Source organism: Lepidochelys olivacea, assembly GCF_965140295.1.
Source record: "Lepidochelys olivacea isolate rLepOli2 genome assembly, chromosome: 25".
NCBI classification, from domain to species: Eukaryota; Metazoa; Chordata; order Testudines; family Cheloniidae; genus Lepidochelys; species Lepidochelys olivacea.
This window is the reverse complement of record NC_140435.1, coordinates 15,989,135-16,010,627: the sequence shown is the minus strand read 5'-3', so window position 1 is coordinate 16,010,627 and position 21,493 is coordinate 15,989,135. Positions and strand designations below refer to the sequence as shown.

The 21,493-nt window shown below is 44.4% G+C and overlaps 1 protein-coding gene across 17 annotated transcripts in view; it reads right to left on the bottom strand.

Moving 5' to 3' along the window:
- GNG7 (G protein subunit gamma 7) overlaps positions 1–21,493 on the bottom strand; it is a 128,560-nt gene that overhangs the window by 59,493 nt on the left and 47,574 nt on the right. For 2 of the 17 annotated variants that reach the window (XM_084614577.1, XM_084614582.1), the window contains exon 3: positions 15,168–15,295. The exons of the other annotated variants lie outside the window; for them this stretch is intronic. The gene's annotated coding sequence lies outside the window, so the exon portion shown is untranslated. The remainder of the gene's footprint in view (positions 1–15,167; positions 15,296–21,493) is intronic. 17 annotated transcript variants of the gene reach the window in all.

Here is a 21,493-nt window from a genome sequence, read left to right as displayed (position 1 = left end):
CAGAAATACAAGGCAAGTTACAAAAATCAGTAGTAATGAGATGTGTCTGTTCTGACCCCTAGTGTTTTGTCATCAAATGTAAACATCCTTCAATTTTGCCACTAATGGGCGAAACAGCCCCTGAAGCTCCCTCTGTGCAAGGTCAGTTTCCCCTTGCCACACTACAAGTAGGAAGATCCTTCCATAACCTCCTAAGAAAAAGTGAGCTATGTTTCATTCCCCATAGAAATATTCTGGGTTTGAACATTGGTTTTGAGCACAATTATCAGATCCACAGCTCAACTCCCGAAAGAGTTCAAGGCATCTAACATGGGAAGTTACTACTAGTTCCAGGCCAACAGTTCAATGGCCAGCCTGGAAGGGTTAACAAGGCTGCTTTTAATCCTCCTCTTCAGTTTTCTGCAAAAACAAATTGTCACTTGTAACAGATATTTAGACTAAAGGTGCCCTATGCACCAACTGCCTCCTTTCAACCATACTTTAAAGAGATTCTAAATGCACCAGACCACCAGCTGCAGAGAAGTTACTATATTAAAAAGGCTTGAGCACCTCCCCCTCCTCTTCCCATTCAGTAATTCTAGGCAAATAAAAGATCAGAAATTCCAGCCTTATCTATACTGGGGATTTACCTTTGTTACACTCAGTGAAGGACAGCAACAGTTGGGTTTACACTGGTACAGCTCTCTTATGTAGGCCTGGTCTACGGGGGGGGGGGGGGGGGGATCGATCTAAGATACGCAACTTCAGCTACGAGAATAGCGTAGCTGAAGTCGACGCATCTTAGATCGACTTAAAATCCCTTACTTCACGTCCTCGCGGCGTGGGATCAACAGCTGCCGCTCCCCCGTCGACTCCGCTTCCACCTCTCGCCGTGGTGGAGTTCTGGAGTCGACGGCAGAGCGAGTGCGGATTGATTTATCGCGTCTACACTAGACGCAATAAATCGATCGCCAATAGATTGATCACTACCTGCCAATCCGGCAGGTAGTGTAGACATGGCCATAGAGAGGCTATAAACCACTTATTAGCACCAGAGTAAGCTTATGTCAGTTTCAAGTAGGGGTAAACTGCCTCTGAGGCAAATTGTGGCCTACAGCATCTTAGCTTTTCTACACCAAGGGTTTGCCCCAGAAGAAGCTATGGCTAAAATTCCCAGCATATACAAGGGCTCTGTAGAATACTAGTTGCTCCAATTATGGTAACATCTGCAGCTATTTCTAGGGTGCTTGCCCATAACATTAGCTACTGAGAGGTACAGGTGATGGCTAGTAATTTGTAAAGAATTTTGACAGTAGCAAATTTGCTGCTTACAAATGCTCAGAGAGCATTATGCATTGTGCATTCTTTGGCCTCATTAGTTTACAGATTCTGCAAGAGTGACTAATTACACAATCCCCCACACTTAAAAATACCACAAGCTAGTCCATCTGTAGCATCACAAGCTTGGGCACGAGACAGACTGGGATCAAGACTGGGCACAAGACCATAGCACAGTGAGATAGCTAGGAAGCAGTGGATGTTGAGCTGGGCAATCAGGAGGAGCCATGTGACATCTAAAGTGGCCTCCAGTTGTAGTGCATTGCTTCTCCTGTTGAAGATCTGTTCGAGGGGGACAGCTGAATAGCAGGATTTCTGACTCAATGCTCCTGCAAGCTCATTTTATGCTGTGGATTGTTCTACAGCTGAACCTTGTGGGAAAATACACACCATTTGCAAATAAACACCCATTAGTACCAGATGAATCAGTGTCAGTCAGCTCAGTCCCTGACTACTCCGATGCAGCAGAAATCTCATTTTCTGAAATGTCAGAGTAGGAGTTTGAAGCTTATTAATGCCTCATCAAGTACTCGAATAGTCAGAAAAGCGAGGTAGTGTGCCATGTGTAAGTCAAGTCAATGCCAAATTTAGAGGCTGGGTGAGGATTCTGTTAGTCTCTAAAAGAGGATTTGTTAAAAATAAAAGTTCATTTGGTTACAGCATAATAAGGCACAACGCACTGTTCGGAGCCAGAAGCAAGCAGACACCTTCCCTTAAGTCCAGTTCTACACTATTTTCTGTCATGCTATGAAAAAGACAGAAAGCATCAGCTAACCCCATTCCAGTGGGATGCCTGGGGCTAGATGACTGAAAGATCAGCAACCCACTGGCTGAGAGGTCAATTCAAAACATGATTTAACAGAAAAAACATAGTGCAGAGGAGGCTTCAACGGGGAGTTCATGGCAAACCATGCAGCAGCAGTGATTGTTTAAATACTACAACTAAACTGAGTCACTGAAATGTAGCAATGGACAGCTGAGTCCAGGTTTGGTTTTACTGGGGGGACCCTGTCAATGCCTCCCCCATACACACACTCCCTCTAAAATCAGAACTAGACCCAGGCACCCTCTCCCAAACTCAGCAGATTAAACAAAAACAAAAAGTTATTTAAAAGTCACTTTAGAGGTAGGTATCTCACTTCAAATGGGGCGTACTTTAAACCTGCAAGAAGTGAATCATCACTGAGAACAGAAGAACGCTTCTGTACTCCTCACCAAAAACAAGTCAAGATCTGATGCCAACTAAAATTGGGGGAAATTTAGGACCTGTACTGCAACAGTAAAATAAGATGCATATTTAAACCCACACCTCCGTGGCTCAGAACTGCAGACCAGCAGTAAAGATATTCTGCTGCAAGACTAAACACTCAGCTTTATACGATACACTTGCTGGCAGAGTGAATCAAAGCTAAAAAAAAAATCTGATAGAAGCTGAAGATCTCCTCACACCGTTGCCAAAAATCATCCAAGCAAAACCAAGCACTGCATGAAGCTCTGGGCTTCCAAATGGTCTACAACAGGGGCGGGCAACCTTTTTGGGCCAAGGGCAACATCTGGGTGGGGAAATTGTATGCAAGGCCAGGGTAGGGGGTTGGGGTGCGGGAGGGAGTGAGTGAGGTGTGCAGGAATGGGCTTAGGGCAAGGGATTGGGGCAGAGGAGGGGTGAAGGGTGTATGAGGGGGCTCAGGGAAGGAGGTTGGGATGCAGAGTGTGGCAGAGAGCTCAAGGCAGGGGATTGGGGTGCGAGGTGCAGGCAGGGGGCTTAGGGCAGGGAGTTGGGGAGTGGGGTGCAGGAGGGGTTTGGGATCCAGCCTGGCACCGCTTACCTAAAGCGGCTCTGGGGTGGCAGCGGCACGCACTGGGGCCAGGGCAGGCTCCCTGCTTGCCTGCCCCCATCCTGCTCTGGGAAGCGGCCAGAACCACATCTCTGCACAGCCCTGGTGTGGTGGGGTGAGGAGCCACAGGGCTCCGCGCACTGCCCTTGCCACACCTCCAGGTACCTCCCCTGAAGCTCCCATTGGCTGCAGTTACCCGTTCCCAGCCAATGGGAGCTGCGGGGGGTGGTGCCTGGAGGCAAGGGCAAAGCACAGAGCCTTCTGCCCCCCTGGGCCGCGGGTGCCAGCCACTTCTGAGAGCAGTGCGGGATCTGCAGCACTACTGGGGGCAATCCTGCAGGCCAGATCCAAAACCCTGAGGGGCTGGATCTAGGCTGCAGGCCATAGTTTGCCCACCCCTGCCACACAGCATGTTAGAGTCCAGACATTTAATTAAGAGAGCGAGCAGCCATGGGACAAGAGGGAAGGTCCTCTCATTGATCAGAAACGGGTTAAAAGACAGGAAACAATGGGTAGGAATAAATGGTCAGTTTTCACAATGGAAAGATAAATAATGGCATCTCCCAAGGATCTATACTGGGACCAGTGTAGTTCAACAAATTCATAAATTATCTAAAAAAGGAGATAAACAGTGAGGTGGCAATGTTTGCAGATGATGCAAAATTATTCAAGCTAGTTAAGGCCAAAGCTGACTATAAAGAGTTACAAACGGATCTCACAAAACTGGGTGACTGGGCAGCAAAATGGCAGATGAAATTCAATGTGGATAAGTGCAAAGAAATGCACATTGGAAAACAATCCCCACTACACACACACAGAAAGATCTGGTGTTACTGTGAATAGTTCTCTGAAAACATCTGCTCAATTTACAGCAGCAGTCAAAAAAGCTAATCATGTTAGGAGCCATTAGGAAAGGGATAGATAACGACAGAAAATATAGCACCACTATGCAAATCCATGGTACACGCACACCTTGAATACTGCTTGCAGTTCTGGTCACCCAATCTCAAAAAAGGGCATATTAGAATTGGAAAAAGTACAGCAAAGAGCAACAAAAATGATGAGGGGAATGGAACAGCCTCCGTATAAGGAGAGATTCAAAAGACTGGGACTGTACATCTTGGAAAAAAGAGATGATGGGGAAGGGGGGGAATAACTTTTACAGAGGTCAATAAAATCATGACTGGTGAGGAGAAAATGAATAAGGACATGTTATTTACCCCTTCACATACCACAAGAACCAGGGGTCACCCAATGAAATTAACAGGCAGCAGGTTTAAAACAAACATAAGGAAGCCCTTCTTAACACAATGCAGTATCAACCCATGGAACTCATTGCCAAGGGATGCTGTAAAGGCCAAAAGTATAACTGGGTTCAAAAAATAATTCAATAAGTTCAGAGGATAGGTCCATCAATAGCTATTAGCCAAGATGGTCAGGGACTCAATCTCATGTTCTTGGTCCCTAAACCTCTAACTGCCAGAAGCTGGGACTGGGCGATAAGAGAATGGATCACTCGATAATTGCCCTGTTCTGTTTCTTCCCTCTGAAGCATCTGGCACAGGCCACTGTCAGAAAACAGGATACTAGACTACATGGCCCGTTGGTTGAACCCACTATTGTCATTCTTATTCTTATGAAATTACTGTAGGGAAAAAAAAATTATGCCACTTCATAGCTGGAGCTGCTAAAGTGAAGCAGAGTTCACTGCTCCAACAACTTTGTTTTCCTTAGTGTGTTCCACATTCCTTTGACAACTGCAGACCATTAAAATAAATGGAACATTCCACTGAACCATTCCCCAGCATGTAAAAATAAAATTGACACAAAGGGTGGCCATAGTAACTGTTAAAGGTGGAAAAAAAACCAGAGTCAAATCTGCCTTCCCTTTGTTTTCAGATTTTTTTCCAATTAAAGGACTACTGTTGGTGAATGGTAAGAAATTAACACTCAGATTGTGGCAGGCTCAGATGTGCATTTATACAGACCGATTTTTTTTTTTTAAAGCCTTCAGAATGCTTGGGGCTAAGGTGCTACTCAGTGCAAAGTGTCTAATATACAATGCTTTAATCAAGCCTTGTACCATCATTGGGTTAGGTATTATCACTGTTTCACAAAGGGGTAAAACTGAGGCCAGTTACTCAAGGCCTCATGAAAGTCAATGGCAGAGGAATGAAACATGCACGTCCTGTTTCTCAGGCCTCTAGTCCCTCACCTCCAAGCCAGATAAACACGGTGCTGTTCAGTGTGCATGGTGTCAAAAGGACTAGGCACTCAGCCCTTTTAAAACAAAGTGCCAATACACAGGCGCACCAAGCCTATCTTTAGCACATAAAAATGTACTAAGCCACTTAAAAGCTGAAACTTTGCAGGAGTTGCTAACGACATGCGCATGGTTTGTCAATGTTAAGGTCATAGAATCATAGAATATCAGGGTTGGAAGGGACCTCAGGAGGTCATCTAGTCCAACCCCCTGCTCAAAGCAGGACCAATCCCCAACTAAATCATCCCAGCCAGGGCTTTGTCAAGCCTGACCTTAAAAATATCTAAGGAAGGAGATTCCACCACCTCCCTAGGTAACGCATTCCAGTGTTTCACCACCCTCCTAGTGAAAAAGTTTTTCCTAATATCCAAACTAAACCTCCCCCACTGCAACTTGAGACCATTACTCCTCGTTCTGTCATCTGCTACCACTGAGAACAGTCTAGACCCATCCTCTTTGGAACCCCCCTTTCAGGTAGTTGAAAGCAGCTATCAAATCCCCCCTCATTCTTCTCTTCGCAGACTAAACAATCCCAGTTCCCTCAGCCTCTCCTCATAAGTCATGTGTTCCAGACCCCTAATAATTTTTGTTGCCCTCCGCTGGACTCTTTCCAATTTTCCCACATCCTTCTTGTAGTGTGGGACCCAAAACTGGATACAGTACTCCAGATGAGGCCTCACCAATGTCAAATAGAGGGGAACGATCACGTCCCTCGATCTACTGGCAATGCCCCTACTTATACATCCCAAAATGCCATTGGCCTTCTTAGCAAGAAGAGCACACTGTTGACTCATATCTAGCTTCTCTTTCACTGTAACCCCTAGCTCCTTTTCTGCAGAACTGCTGCTGAGCCATTCGGTCCCTAGTCTGTAGCGGTTCATGGGATTCTTCCGTCCTAAGTGCAGGACTCTGTACTTGTCCTTGTTGAACCTCATCAGATTTCTTTTGGCCCAATCCTCTAATTTGTCTAGGGCCCTCTGTATCCTATCCCTACCCTCCAGCGTATCTACCTCTCCTCCCAGTTTAGTGTCATCTGCATCCTTGCTGAGGATGCAATCCATACCATCCTCCATATCATTTATGAAGATATTGAACAAAACCAGCCCAAGGACCGATCCTTGGGGCACTCCACTTGATACCAGCTGCCAACTAGACATGGAGTCATTGATCACTACCCGTTGAGCCCGACAATCTAGCCAACTTTCTATCCACCTTATAGTCCATTCATCCAGCCCATACTACTTTAACTTACTGGCAAGATACTGTGGGAGACAATGTCAAAAGCTTTGCTAAAGTCAAGGAACAACATATCCACTGCTTTCCCCTCATCCACAGAGCCAGTTATCTCGTCATAGAAGGCAATTAGATTAGTCAGGCATGACTTGCCCTTGGTGAATCCATGCTGACTGTTCCTGATCACTTTCCTCTCCTCTAAGTGCTTCAGAATGGATTCCTTGAGGACCTGCTCCATGATTTTTCAAGGGACTGAGGTGAGGCTGACTGGCCTGTAGTTCCCAGGATCATCCTTCTTCTCTTTTTTAAAGATGGGCACTACATTAGCCTTTTTCCAGTCGTCCAGGACCTCCCCCGATCGCCATGAGTTTTCAACAATAATGGCCAATGGCTCTGCAATCACATCCGCCAACTCCTTTAGCACTCTCCGATGCAGCACGTCCGGCCCCACGGACTTGTGCTTGTCCAGCTTTTCTAAATAGTCCCATGCTGGAGTTAGTACAGAATATGGGCGGGGAAAGAATGCTGCCCTGGGATTCTAGTTAACACTAAGGCCTTGTCTAGACTAGGATATGAACGTGAGATAACATGTTAGTGACAGCTTTCTCTAGATGAGGATTGTCTGGTTTAGTCTCCCGAGGTTGGTAATAGTTTGGCCTGATTCTGGCTGTTGGGTGTTGTGTGGTAGTGGCTGGCGTTTGACCTCCAATATAGCACAGCCCACTAGACAATGAGCTGGTGGTCCCTTCTGGCCTTAAACTCTATGACTTAAACATGTGTTAGGATATGTCTTCATGGCAGAGTGTAGCTAACTGGAGTTAAGAGAAGGAACTCAAGTTGAGTTAGCCTAGCTCAAGTGAGAGCACCCACACCGTGAACAACACTCGGGCTGCAGTGTCCATCCTGGAGTGATTTCCACTCATGTGTGGGTGCCAACACTTCTAAGGGCATATCCAGTGGTTCTTTGCACTGCGGTAAACTGAGCCCCTCTAGGAATTATCTTTCCCAGTGAATTATGGGATAAACTGTGAACATTCCGGGCACAGAGGGGAAATTGTTGGAAGGAACTGGAGAACTAGCGGCACTCAAGTAGAGCTGGCCTGCGTCCACACTGCAGAGTGGTCATGTTAGCAGCTGACTTGTGCTAACTCAAGCTTTTAGTCCAAGCCTCCTGATGGGCCAGCCAACATGAGTTAATAGCAGCACCACTCGAGTGAAGAATGTGTGTGTGTTAGGACAGGACTCCAGAATTATAATTCAGGTTAACTTCGCAGTGAAGACAGACCATTAGACTAGTCAAAGTTAAATTTCAAATCCACCTTCACCCCACCCTCCCAGGTTTAAAACTTGGGCCTTTTTAAGGCACATTAAACTGGTCACTATCTTGCTTACTTCTACAGAAGCAGAGGAACAAAGACACTGAAAAGTGGTACAAGGTTTGAGAACATTTCTCATATCCCAAAGCCTTAGAATAGAAGCCAAATGGACACTAAAACAGGTTTATGGATTGGAAAATCCAATTCAACTGTAAAGACTTAATCCCCGTTTTCACTTCTGCTGAAGTCACACAAATGCTTGTATATTCTTAACTCATATGAGTCCTAATATTAACTAATTTCACATTAGTGGCTTTTAAGTTTAACAGCCATATCATCATGCATTTCTTGAATTCAACATTCCAAAGAAGTTTTCACTTGCTCAGCGTGATATTCAGACACAAGACTAGAGAAGACTTTCTATTAAAGTCCACAATTCATAAAAGAAAACTATTCTAAAGAGACTGAAATTCAACATCTTCAAAAGTGAAACTGAATAGCTTGATTTCATGCTATCTATTCCTAGAAGGGTCACCTGTGGGTAAATCTCCCTTAAGCAAACACCAGAATTAATATTTCACTTTCCCAGAAACATACTATAGACCCCCCTTCTGGTGCTTTATTCCCCACCCACATGCAACAAGGCTGTCAGATACTCAACTTCAGCTCAGAATATGAATCAATATGGAAACTCCCCTATCTGTCCCCATTCTCTTCTGGAGGCTTTTAAGTTTCAAAAGTTGGCCACCTAAGTGCTATTTAACACAATGGGTTCCTGTAGGGGCAAAGATGTACTCTCCATGTGCCTAACTACAGACTGTTGCAGCAGACTCACTGTACTCCTTTGGCAACAAGAGCTCACCTGGAAAGTGGCTGTCTGCAGAGAATTTTCAGCAATTCTCTACCATTTGTCTGGAATCTGAGCAGTATTAAAATGCTAGTGCAATGGTGGAAGACTGGATAAAAAATTTCTGTGCAGAGATGATCAAAGTGATAAAATCTTATTCATGGATAATTAGTCACTGCATTGGGACTTTGTAACATACTGTTATCTTGCCAAGATCTCAGATCATAGCATTAAAAAACTTGTTTCCAAGTTGTTCTATTCTTCCTAGCCCCCAAATATAAAAGCTACCTGAAAGCAGAACAGCATTTGTGAATGCTGTTGTATTTAACATGGCCACATTTCCACAATGTGGAAGTTGGCTATAAAAATTCTCCCAAAGTGAAAACTTCGGCTCCACAGTGTTCTGTTTTGAAAGATCACAGCTCGAAGATCAATGCACCAGATCCTCAGCTGGTGTAAATCTGTAGAGCTCTACATACATGACATCAATGGAGGAACATCAATGTGGGTCAGTTAAGGACTCATACTGGTGTGTTTACCACTCAAAGTAGAAGGCAAACCGCCATTATACTTTCTGGCAGAGGCTAAACAACAATCCTCTGCTCAACAGGTATGAAGAGTGTCTCAGATTTATGCCACAGTGTGTAGAACAGAAGATCAATTTAAGACCAAACTGAATGTTTAGGAAGATTTCCAATGCATCAAGAGCATAAACATGTCAAGATCACCAGCTCCAGGCCTTTGCTGTCAGGTGTTCCGAGCGCCCATACCATGATAAGTGATGGGAGAAGAAGAGACATTTAACCAAAAGGACTGGGTAACCAAATTGCAAGGATGTAAAGCCATGATTAGAATCAGCAGAATTAAATTTTGCCTATTCCACACATTAATATATTTGAGTAAAAATATCATACATCTCACTTAAAGGAGGACACCAGGCAAGTAATTAAGATGTGTGGTTCAAGAACCCCCACACTTCAAAACTTGTCATATCAGAGAAGTATGTCCAGCCTTGCTTAGATTTTCTAGGCGAGGTTTAACACCCTTCGGATATCAGACATCAAAAAGGTCTGATTTTAGTTTGATCTTTGGAACAGACAGAGCTCAACTGCAGGGTGGTGGGACTGATACACCTGAAAGGTAATTTAGCGGCTCATTTGCCCAGTGCAAGCCTCTTCACCCCAATAATGGAAAAGCTGCCTCCAGGTCCTAGCAACTTAAAGAAAGGACACTTGCACTTAAGGCATCACAGCTGAGAAATACAGCCCTCCAGCCATAGCACTGCTATGGAATCTGACTTGATATCCGGCAATTAAAATGCTGTTAAAATACACAGGCACTGCACAGGGCAGGTGCATTGCAGGAATTTCAGCTAATAAATTGATTGACAATCTTTGATGTATTGGGCTGGGAAGCAGAGACTCTCTATAGCCTCTTAACAGAAGTAACGTATCTAAGAGATCAGCAATCTGTATCTTCTATTTATACCTGACCTGGTGCCACTGACTGAAGTAGTTTGGTGCCAAAGGGGTATTCCCCTTTCTGTCAGTACCTCTGCTGGAAGAATAGGAATGGTCTGTGGGCTGAATCGTTTGATGTGCTACTTGCTACAGTGTGGTACATTAAAATTCTGAGCTGAGAGAATCAGCCAAGTAAGGACACAGAGCACACAGGATAACCTCAGTTACACTAAGAACATTTCAGAGGGTGCTGAAAAGAACATGTGATGCTTCACAAACATTCAAAGAAAGGTCCCTGGGCCAATTTCCGACCAATTCCCCCTCTGCAAACTACCAGCCTCTACTAAGTGGGACCTCAACCACATAGGGTTTTCCATCAATGAACAGGATGGTCGTCATCAACTCCCGTCCCCTACCACACAGGCTGCAGAATCTAAATGAGTGAAAAAACAATTCCTCCACTTCAGGGTGGTAATTATTAAGAGTACTGCTAAAAAGGTCCTTCCAAGATGACCACTGTCTCCTTCCCCCTCTGTAGAGTGCTCATTGAGCCAAGGGAGTTGTTTGTCTTTGCTCTCCTTGTGTCATTCTCACTCAAAGAGCACATGAGTCAGAGGCTGTGCACCACAGATGCCACTGATAAAAGCATACTGCATTTGGGAATATTAGCAACCCCGCAGAACAAAGAGGCAGCTCAAAAACCAAACCAAACCTCCATCGACTCCCAATCAGCTTCTCCAGTAAGTGTCTGGTAAATGTCACTGGCTTTAATCTTCACATAAACATCAATTTCTAGTTGTTCCAGATTAACTCCTAAACTCCTGTGCATTAAAGCAGCACCAGCAAAAATTAAAGGTCATCAGCAATGCAAGCTGTGAAATACCTTTGACATTAAATTGTGTTCTTGTCAGCTCAGCCCATGTAGTTATTGTGAACAGAAAAAGTAAGATTTAAATTCTTCTCTTTTCCTTTTTTTCTCCTAAGCAATATTAAATAGCCTACTCAACACTGCTCCACCGGATTTTTTCCAGGGGAAGGAAAAGTCACTTATTCGTAACAGAACAGCTAGTAAAAACAGAACAGCTAAGAAAAGTAGAACACTCACCAAAAAAAAAAAAAGGCTTTCATCCAATTTTGAGGAGTCAGTAGGTTGAAAGCTTGACCTAGTAACAGAAAATTAGCCTTCTAATCTAACACTTACTGGGCTGACTTTGTCCTGTGTGTGGTGGAACAAGGGGTGTTATTTGTACCTTACAAAAGTCCAATATTGTTACTGTATAAGGTGCAATGGGGAGTCCAAGTTTCTAGCTAGAATAATGTAGCAGGTTGTCTCTATACAATTTGCACCAATTTAGCAAAAATCTGTTTACAAAAATAGATTAAGTCTGTGCAAAGCCATTGCGTGCATATTCTTAAAAACAGTTTAAAAGTGGCTCTTAATTAAGTTGGAAGCAACCCTACCGCTTAATCCCACAAACACTTAAGCACACATGTAATTTTGCTCAATGGGGCTACTAGCATGATCAAAGTCAGCCACAAGCTGTGTTTACACATTCAGATTCTTAATGAAGCTGCCACCTCTCTAAGCTACTGGACAATACAGTGCAGGCAGTTTTTAATGTGGTTTATAGATCTGTGTCTTTTTGACCAGAGATGTTCCAGAGCTGTAAGTGTTTGAGTCCCTCTAGTAAATCAGACAGACAGAATGACCCACTTTGAATGAGAAGTACAACGTGTCTATTTTGGTACAGAAGAGAGACAGCTGCAGAGCAGACTGTGTTCTGACCAAGGACAGAACGGAAGTCTTCCTTTGCAGGCACACAACGCTGTGAGTAGGGCTGTAGTATAGCCAGGCAGTTCACAATGAGCAACTGCTAACCCAACAAGCTTTGCTTCTACAGCAAAGCCATATTTTGTATAGCATTAACATTACTCATGAAATAGTCAAAAAAAATCTTATACACAGATTAGTGAAGAAGGATCACATATAGCATCACTGCAGGAAGTTACTTCACTAAGTCTGCGAACACTAGTTTATTTAGCCCTGACAGTTTTAAAACATTTATTCTGATTGGGGGTTGCAAGGAGTATACCTGAAAGAAGAGTTCTATGAGGGAAGGGGCAAAAACTTAACAAAAAGGTAGCAAGGAGCATGGAAGACATGCAAAAGCATGCTGTGCGCTTACTAGGCCGCATGCAGCCCACGGGTTGAGAACCACTGCTTTGGACATAGATAAAACCCAGTTTGCGCTTGCAGTGTATAAAGGACTGGACTATGCTTTGCATCCGATGAAGTGAGCTGTAGCTCACGAAAGCTTATGCTCAAATAAATTTGTTAGTCTGTAAGGTGCCACAAGTACTCCTTTTCTTTTTGCGAATACAGACTAACCCGGCTGCTACTCTGAAAACAGTCTCCCTAGGACCTTTATAGCTCCCACAGCAGCAAGGAATGCAAAGAAGTCCACAGCCGATTTGCAGTTTTGTGACAGACCGACCAAGGTCAGGACAATTTTCATCCATGCAATTAACTGGAGAGATGGGCTGTAAATCCAGAAACTTAACCGCTTGTTTGAAAGTGTGCACAGCTGAGACTTTAACTTAGTGTAAATGGATAAACTTAAAAAACCCAGCAGCAGACTAATTATAAACTTTATCACTTGGATTGTGGGAACAACTAGAGACCCCATCAGGATTGGGACCCCAGTGTGCTAAGTCTAACAAAGAGCAACAGACGATCCCAGCCTCGATGAGCTTACATTAATGCATATTTCTCTTTGCAGACTCTGGCAGGAGAATAAATCTCTCTCTCTGTTACAAAATAACTCCATGATTTTGGTAAATTGAGCTCCTCTGCGAATTTATGGCCCTGCTAACAATGTGGGGAACTCGTTACCAGAAACGAACAAATGAGGTGTTGGGTGTCATTAGCCACTCTTGCCTACCCCAACAAGGGGCTGTGCTAAGCAACTTTCCAGCTGACTCCTGCCTTATGTGGAAGGTGCTAGTTTGGCTCCAAGCCTGAGAAACACAAAGGTGTGTTCAGATTAGGTCAGCAGTCTGCTCCCAAAATATACCCTATGGACTTGTCTTGTTGCATAGACAGTGACTGGATTTATGAAGGCAAGCCCATCTATATGAACAAGAACAAAAATGCTTTATCTAGTCCCTTACTGCTGCTCAGCCTTAATGATCCACTAGCTCCTCACATTAAAAACCTAGAAGCAAAACTTTGCAGCCTTGAATCTGTTTGGCTGATTTAAGTGAAAGCACATAGCACAGTATTGGGAAAGCCAAAAGGTGATCATGCACCACTTCTGCCTACCCAAAATGATCGGAATTCTTCTCTCCCCCCCCGCCACCCCACTCATACAAGTACCAGAAAAGAACCTTGTACTTTCTGGTACACCAGTGCCAAAACATGCAATCAAATGCAAATGATTTTCTCCCCTTCCTCAATAGGCCTGACCTATAAATTTTAGGTAAGTTAGTTTGTAGTTGACCATTCAGCAGTACACTGTAGTTCTATTTCTTGCATGCCAATCTGCAGACAGTAGGGCAACGTTTGGAGAGCATATAACAAACATCACGCTCTATCTGGGTTCCTGGAAAGCTGCCTTCAGAGTCCTTCAGGAAGCGAGGACACACATCAGCTGCGCCTTTTTGCAGTACTAGAAGAAAAGCTGCACTTAAGTTCGGAACTTGCCACCAGAACTAGTGTAACTAACTTACATTCAGGCTGATTAAAAGGCAAAAACAGCACCTGCCCTTGTTGAAATAAGAATTTTATTTATTCTCCCTCACACCCACTGGGTTGTGAGCAGATGTGAACACACTGGCACAGGACTATGGTTATCCAGATGTCACATGCTTAGCACTTCATTTGTCAGCAGCAAAAGCAACAGGCCACAGCAGAAAGCCATTTCTCAGGCCCTTCTTGGAAGCCCATCCATTTGCTTTATTTGTTGGTGCTAAGCTGAGAACAGCAGCCAATGTATACAGGCCTGGCTCTGAACTGTTCAGCAGTGGCTGTGATGCCGAATATTTTTGCTCCACTTGGGACTGCACATGTACTATATTTGTTTGCCATTAATCCTTTTGTACCTGCAGTTCCCAGAGTTACCACTGATGGGAATAGACTTGAACATCTTTTTGAAAACCCGAAGGATTTTCCACCCCCAAAGACCCAAGAGCAATGCTGAATGCAAAAAAAAAACCAAAAAAAAAACCCCAGTCTAGAAAATAACCACATAATGTCGCTGGAAGGACACGAGACACGGTGAAGGCACCCAAGGTTATGGAGAGGAACCAAAAGGAAAGAGCGACAGGAGACAAACTATTGCAAGGCTCTGGGTCTGGACAGGGATAATCTTTCCAACAAACAGAGCTTTGTGGCTTATTTATTTACAAGCCACAGGCTAAAAAAAAATTCAATGGGCTTCTTTTGCATTAAGACAGTCTCTGCAAATCACAGAGATGCTCAGTGCTACAAGTTTTGCTCAGGTGTGTACTCTTCAGAGAATGGGGACCAGCAGCAGACAGAATCTTGTAAGCATGAACTTAGCATTTTAGTGCTGTCAACATGTTAATTTAGCTACTGAAATAGCTGGAGGAAAAAAAGTTTAAAAAGGGGGGGGGGGGACGACAACTACTGTGCTTGATTAGCTCCATCCCTGGGTATCCTCTGCCCATTCAACTGCCAAGTATTAAGACAAAGCATGCTCAGAGCAATACCACTCCAACAGAAGTGAAGCCCTGAAAAGAACCTTTACAATGTAATTCTAAACTAAGAACAAGGTAACAAAGGAAGAGAGGGATGAGGGTTAAAACAAAGGTAACATTAGCTGAACTGTATCATGCACAAACCTTATTAGTTCTATTACTTGTTAAATTTCTTACCTCCTTGTTAAAAGGAAAGAACTAGACAGCACAAAGGGGACATCAGTGGAAAGCAAAGCTCAAGTAGTGCATTTCTGGAGAACAGATGTCATACTTTATGAGTACTGAGAAGAGGCTGCTGGCATTACCTAGTGGGAAAGACCGAACAGTAAGCTTATTTCTTTTAAACACAGTGGACCAAAGCATGGTGAAGGGATACTCTAATACCTGAAAGGAAAACTAACTATTAGCATTGGATCCAATTTTAAAGCCAGAAGCAACTGGCCGAAGTTCAAACAGGGTAAAATTTGCTTTGATTAGGAAAAACTGACAGCAAAGATAATTGCACAGTGGAACAGTTTTCAACCAAGACAGTTGTGGCATATTCTCAGCTATCATAAGGACAGGCAGCATTTCGTCTTCAATTCCCAAGCTTGCCAGAAACTCAGAGTAGCACTCCACTGCCTGAGAAGCCTATCTGTGTGTGCTCCTCCAGCCCAGCTCTGTACACCCGCACCTTGAAAAGAGAGGGCATAAGCCAGAATTAGTGAGTGACAGCACAGTGAGCATCGGTATTATGACTGAGTCACTTAAGAGATTGGTGTCACTTAACTACCAAAAAGAGGGAGGAGAAAGGGTTAGACAATTCTATTTTTCTGTATGTCCCAAATGGCTAATCACAAATTCATAGCCATAGAGGTTCTGCTCTGTGGGGCTGCTCTTACCAGGAGGGCCCGATTGGCACATTCAGGGTAACAATAGCTAGCCTGACAGATGTAAGGAGGCTAGAGTACACAGACCAGAGGCTGGCCTTAGCTGCAGTGATGTGCCTATAAATGTCTAGATAAGAAGTTTATCTTCTGTTTCAGAAGGTTTGTGTGTACTGAGCAATATTCGTTCTGTACTGTACATTTCTATTTCTATCTCCCATTCTCTAAGAATGCTTGCCATGTGATCATGCTGGCGAGTCCTCCACAACTGCACTTCCTAGACCACTGGAATTTTAGACTGCTCAACACCTGTTCATATATGTACATCGAATCAGAGTTTGCCAGTTAACCATACTTCCTCAAGATGGTTGTATCTATGATTGAAATTGGCAAACCCCCACCCCCACCCACACGCTCTCTTCCCTCCACCCCAACAGGCCAAATTAACAGCACAGAGATTAACAAAAAGAATCCATATTTTCTCTGAATTATGCATCCTCTTCCCCTGAAAGGATGTTCCATAAAGGCAACTAAAACAGAAGCCAGGCAAGAACTGTGAGGAGACACTTGCTCCCCCTCAAACTGAAAACATTGAATGTATTTTCAGTCCATAGAGTGTTACGGTAGGTGGTGTAAAAGAAATTCATTTCACCACCGGTGGTGACATTAGGCTCCACCCCTGGAATTCATTCTTAGAGTCCAGGAGACTCATGGTTTACACTCAGATGTTTTGGCACACGTCAAATCTTGTGTTTCTCATTCACAAAATAAGCCACGCTGGCCAAATGTTTACATTGCAGCAAAAGTTTGTTGCTTCACATTAAAGGAAGAGTGCTAGCTCAAGACTCACTGTAGAAAGTTTTGCTCCTTCAGAAGTTCTGCGCATAAAATCTCTTGCATCACAACTTTGCTAGCTGCCTGATCTCTAGAATTGTATGCTAAACTTCTTTGTTGAAGTCTCCCATTGTTACAACCCCCCCACTGGCAGAAGGCATGTCAGGAGTGATAGCATAGCCAAGGCACAGGTGTTCATAACCAGCACATCATTTAACCCCGCTCAGAAGAGGTCTGGTGAGTATGGTGGTTAAATGCTGGTGGCTGCTTAAGGCCTCCCTAGTCATTGCTACTGGAACTGCAGCAGTGGGGGCACAATGATGGGCAATTTCCCTCAAAAGTGGTGTAGACAAGGCCATGGAGAAGGTCTTTTACTCTATGTCTACACTGCATACTGCTAACAACAGGGTGTAGGATACCTGTAGCTGCATGCCATAGCGAAAAGCTGGTTGTTCCACACTGCGGTATGTAACCTTTCCTGCTGCCAGTCTTTCCCCACTGCAGGAATCTTCCTCTGTGGCAGGGAAAGACCCCTGCAGCACGATGCTACACTGCAGGGGGGAGGCACTGCTTGGCAGAGTGTGGTCCATACGGAGGTACATCCCCACAAGGTTTAGGAATGTCCTTACTCTAGTCACCAAAGCAGCGCCTCAGTGTCTACACTGCTATATATACACACCTTTTCTGGGGAGGGGTGGAGGGGAAGAGGGGCGGTTTAGTGTACGTACTCTACACACTGCCAAAAGAAGAGTACGTCTACACTGCACACTGGTAACCATTTTAAAGATACCCCACTACTGAAGTGCTACACGAAGCCAAAATCTGCAAAGACGATTGTTTATAACATAGATTGGAAGTGGCCCTTTTAGCCAAGGGTTATGCTAGTTTTAGTCTGGGGGTAAACCCTTTCCCATTAATGCATTTTCCAGATGCAAAGTTCATGATGGTAAGGGGCTGGGAAATGGCTACAGTGAAAAGAGAACTGTCAAATTTAGCACCTTCCTGTGGGAAAGAAGGGCCATTTTCCAAAGCTAGTGAAAACAGAAAGGTGTAAACTCATTTGAAGAGGTGAGTAGATGGCCTGCACATATTAAAAGGATAGACTGATGGAAGGCGTCACTTCTGGGAGGTTCTAGAAGGTAATGATCCCACCAGAAAAATGCCAGCTTTGAAAACATTCCCATGTACAAATAAATGCACTGCATGGATTTCCCATACAGAGTCCAACAGTGTAATACAAACACCCTTAACACTGGAATTCAGTACCCTTCCAGCATCTGGTTTTGTGTCTGCCGATTTCCCCATAACACAGATTTTTGATTAGTGTTCAGTTGTGCTAAGTGCTTCACAGAACACACACACAGAAGATGGGTCTCTGCCTGAAAGGTCTTACAATAGAAAAGCAGGTCTACAACTGTTCCAGCATGTAGAGTACAGACACCGTACACCCACCTAGCAAGGGGAAACAGCTGTTTAGATGCTAAGGCCCTGCTTATGCGAGTAGAGATACAGCAGAACCTACTGTATATACTCTACACGGCTCTCTACGTGCCTAAGAAGCACCTCCCATGTCTACACTGCTATTTTTAGGAGCATAGCTCCAGCAGCAGGACCCCTTTCCTCACTACAGGGAAAGACTCCAGGAGCAGGGAACTGGCAGAGCATTTCTCTGCAGCCTCCCCATTGCTGCCAGAGCCTTGCACTGCAGTGGGGACACAGCCCGCCTTTCACTGCGGTGCACAGTTACACATACACTACATACCAGTATAAGAGCAGACAAGTACCTCCCTACATTTATTTTAAACCTGCTGCCTGTAAATTTCATTGGGTGACCCCTGGTTCTTGTGCTATGTGAAGGGGTAAACAACATGTCCTTATTCACTCTCTCCACCCCAATCAATTTTTATAGATGTCTATAAAATCATCTCCCCCCTTTAGTCGTCTCTCTTCTAAGCTGAACAGTCCCAGTCTTTTGAATCTCTCCTCATACGGAAGCTCTTCCATTCCCCTCATCATTTCTGTTGCCCTTCGCTGTACTTTTTCCGATTCTAATATGCCCTTTTTTGAGATTGGGTGACAAGAACTGCAAGCAGTATTCAAGGTGTGCATGTACTATGGATTTACATAGTGGTACTATGATATTTTCTGTCGTTATCTATCCCTTTCCTAACGGCTCCTAACATGACTAGCTTTTTTGACTGCTGCTGTAAATTGAGCAGATGTTTTCAGAGAACTATTCACAGTAACACCAGATCTTTGTGTGTGTGTGTGTGTGTGTGTGTGTAGGTAGTTGGGATTATGTTTTCCAATGTGCATTTCTTTGCACTTATCCACATTGAATTTCATCTGCCATTTTGTTGCCCAGTCACCCAGTTTTGTGAGATCCCTTTGTGTAGTGGCCTAAGGGATGAGCCCAATCTCCCATAGCTCCAGATCCCAAGAGGGGTTAGAAACACTGAATTCAAAGCAGAACTAAACTTCCCAAAGCTCACATCAACCTCATCCCAGAATCATTAAACAAAGTAAATTACGTTTTGGTGCCTTTGGTTCTTGCATCTGGTTTGTACTCAACACGATTCAACAGTAAAAGAAAAAAATGTATTTCTTTGGAGCTCAAGGGATAGTTGCTTGGATGCTAGGTTGTCCTACAATCAGAAGAACTGTTAGAGACATTTTTCTCAACTAGTGAAAGACAGAGTTAAGTAGTACAGAAGCATACCTTAGTTTGCTTTTACAGTCCTTTGCTTCTGCAATGTAAGTGATCCTAGGCTTCTTTATATTGAGGATAACAAAAGGGGTGTTAAAAGACGCTGCCTCAAAGGTTCTCAGGAATCATGTCCTTTGTTTTAGGGCTGTCTGAAAAGCTACTTCTGTTGCTGCTCTGAATGGCTACATGGTGGGTGACATGCACCCTTTGATAAAACATTTTTGTTTTGCAAAATCCTGGTGTTATTCTTGAGTTTGTAGACATGACAGTTACAGAATCTGCATCTTGCAGACATCTCAGCAATCTCCACACAAACCTTACTGCCAAGGGTGTGGATTTCACGTAAACCAAGTCTTTACTGCCACAGAGAAAGGAAAAAGGAGGGGGAATTACTGGCAGTACGGACCTCTCATGCTGGCAGTGTTCTGCAGCCCCACCAACACTTAAGGAAATATCTTGGATGATCTGATTACTGCTCCTGTTGCTAAGTTTTCTGCATTCTGTGTCAGAGGCTCTCTAATGAAGTGACTTTAGTCAGCATTTCTGAGGACAATTTGCAGAAATATTTATCCAAACCAGCACCTCTGAGGATCAGTTCTCAGCGCTACACCCACCATTCACTTTGATGGGAGTTGGGAGGTAGTGAGGGGGTTATGCTTCTTGTCTCTGCTATGTGCCATTCATAAATGCAGAACCACTGCCCTAATTAACAGGAAAAGGAAAAGCAGGCAAAACCTGGGGATTTTTGCTTTTTGTAAAGGGGCACAAGAGTCTCTGATACAGGTCATCAACATGGCTGCAGCCAGACTCTGACCAACCTTTGTTTATTAATGGCCAGAAATCTGTTGGAATCTACCAAGTGCTGTTATCCAGGTAGATCATGGCAAAGCAGCCTTCAAGGAAAGTGAGGTGCTGCAGGAAGCATCACTCATGTGGGAGGCACTACTTCCTCAGAATCAGGACCAGCATGGCACTCAAGGGATTAACGACACTGAGGAAATGCCATCTTTCTTCAATAGAGGGGTCCTGATTACTTGTGAGAATGGGTTGAGCTTGCAGAGACTTTATAGTCTGCTTGACAGCATTTCTCTGTCTGTAACTCGGTAACTTTTGAAGGTCAGTCAATTCCAAAGTTTCAGGAAACATTCTAGGAATCAATGGCCAGAATCCTCTTGATTTTGGGGAAAAACTGAAAAAACAGAAGGGGATGGGGGCAATCAGGAACACATGAAGTCGCAACAAACTCTTTAGCACAGCCACAGAGCCTCAAGCACCTCTGTAGCTGTCTATAGATCAAACACCTGGTTGATGGCCCCATGAACACCTTCCACAACAACAATACCTCATCTCATCCCTGCTCATCCTCCCAACAGAGTGTAACATGTTGGTACTCTGAACGAAGAGCAATGGGGGCATGCATATATACCATCATATTGGGCTGGAATATGGGACCCTGGTATGGGGATGAGGGAATAGGGCACAGAAGAGGGAGGGAAGGTGTGAACAGGGAGCAGAGCGCGCTCTGGCATGGAGGGAGAATGGGGAACACAACACCTGATGGGGGAAATTGTGCCCCCATTCCCCCCCATAAGCTAGTCCCCACAGAGCCTCTGCAATGGTGCTGGTATGGCAGAGAATGGGAGACCCTGGTGTGTCACTCTGGCTGGCATAATGGTCCTTAGTAGACTGTGGGGAGGAGAGGGAATGAGGGGCAAACAGAGCCCCTAGCTGGGGGAGACTGGGGAGTTGCAGGGAGTCCCTGAAAAAGAGGGGGTTGGGAAGGTGGCACCCCAGGGAGCTTTTGCGGTGGGAAATGGAGTGTGCAAGGAGCTCGGCTAACAACAAGCGACCAAGTGTGTGACCCCCCTCGTTAAAAACATCTCCTCGTGCTTTTTAGAGGAGCAGAAGGTGTTAACACCAGTGAGCTGGTCAAGCTCCCGCTCAAGTAATTATGGCTCTCTGAAGCCTCATTGTACTGACCTCCTGCTGTGAACTGTTGTGCAGTGTTTTACCCAGTTTAGATCCAAAAAAAAGCGTACGCACCTTGGGCTCAAGGCGCCTGTGACAATTTAAAGTCACAGAGGAGAGTTGCTGTG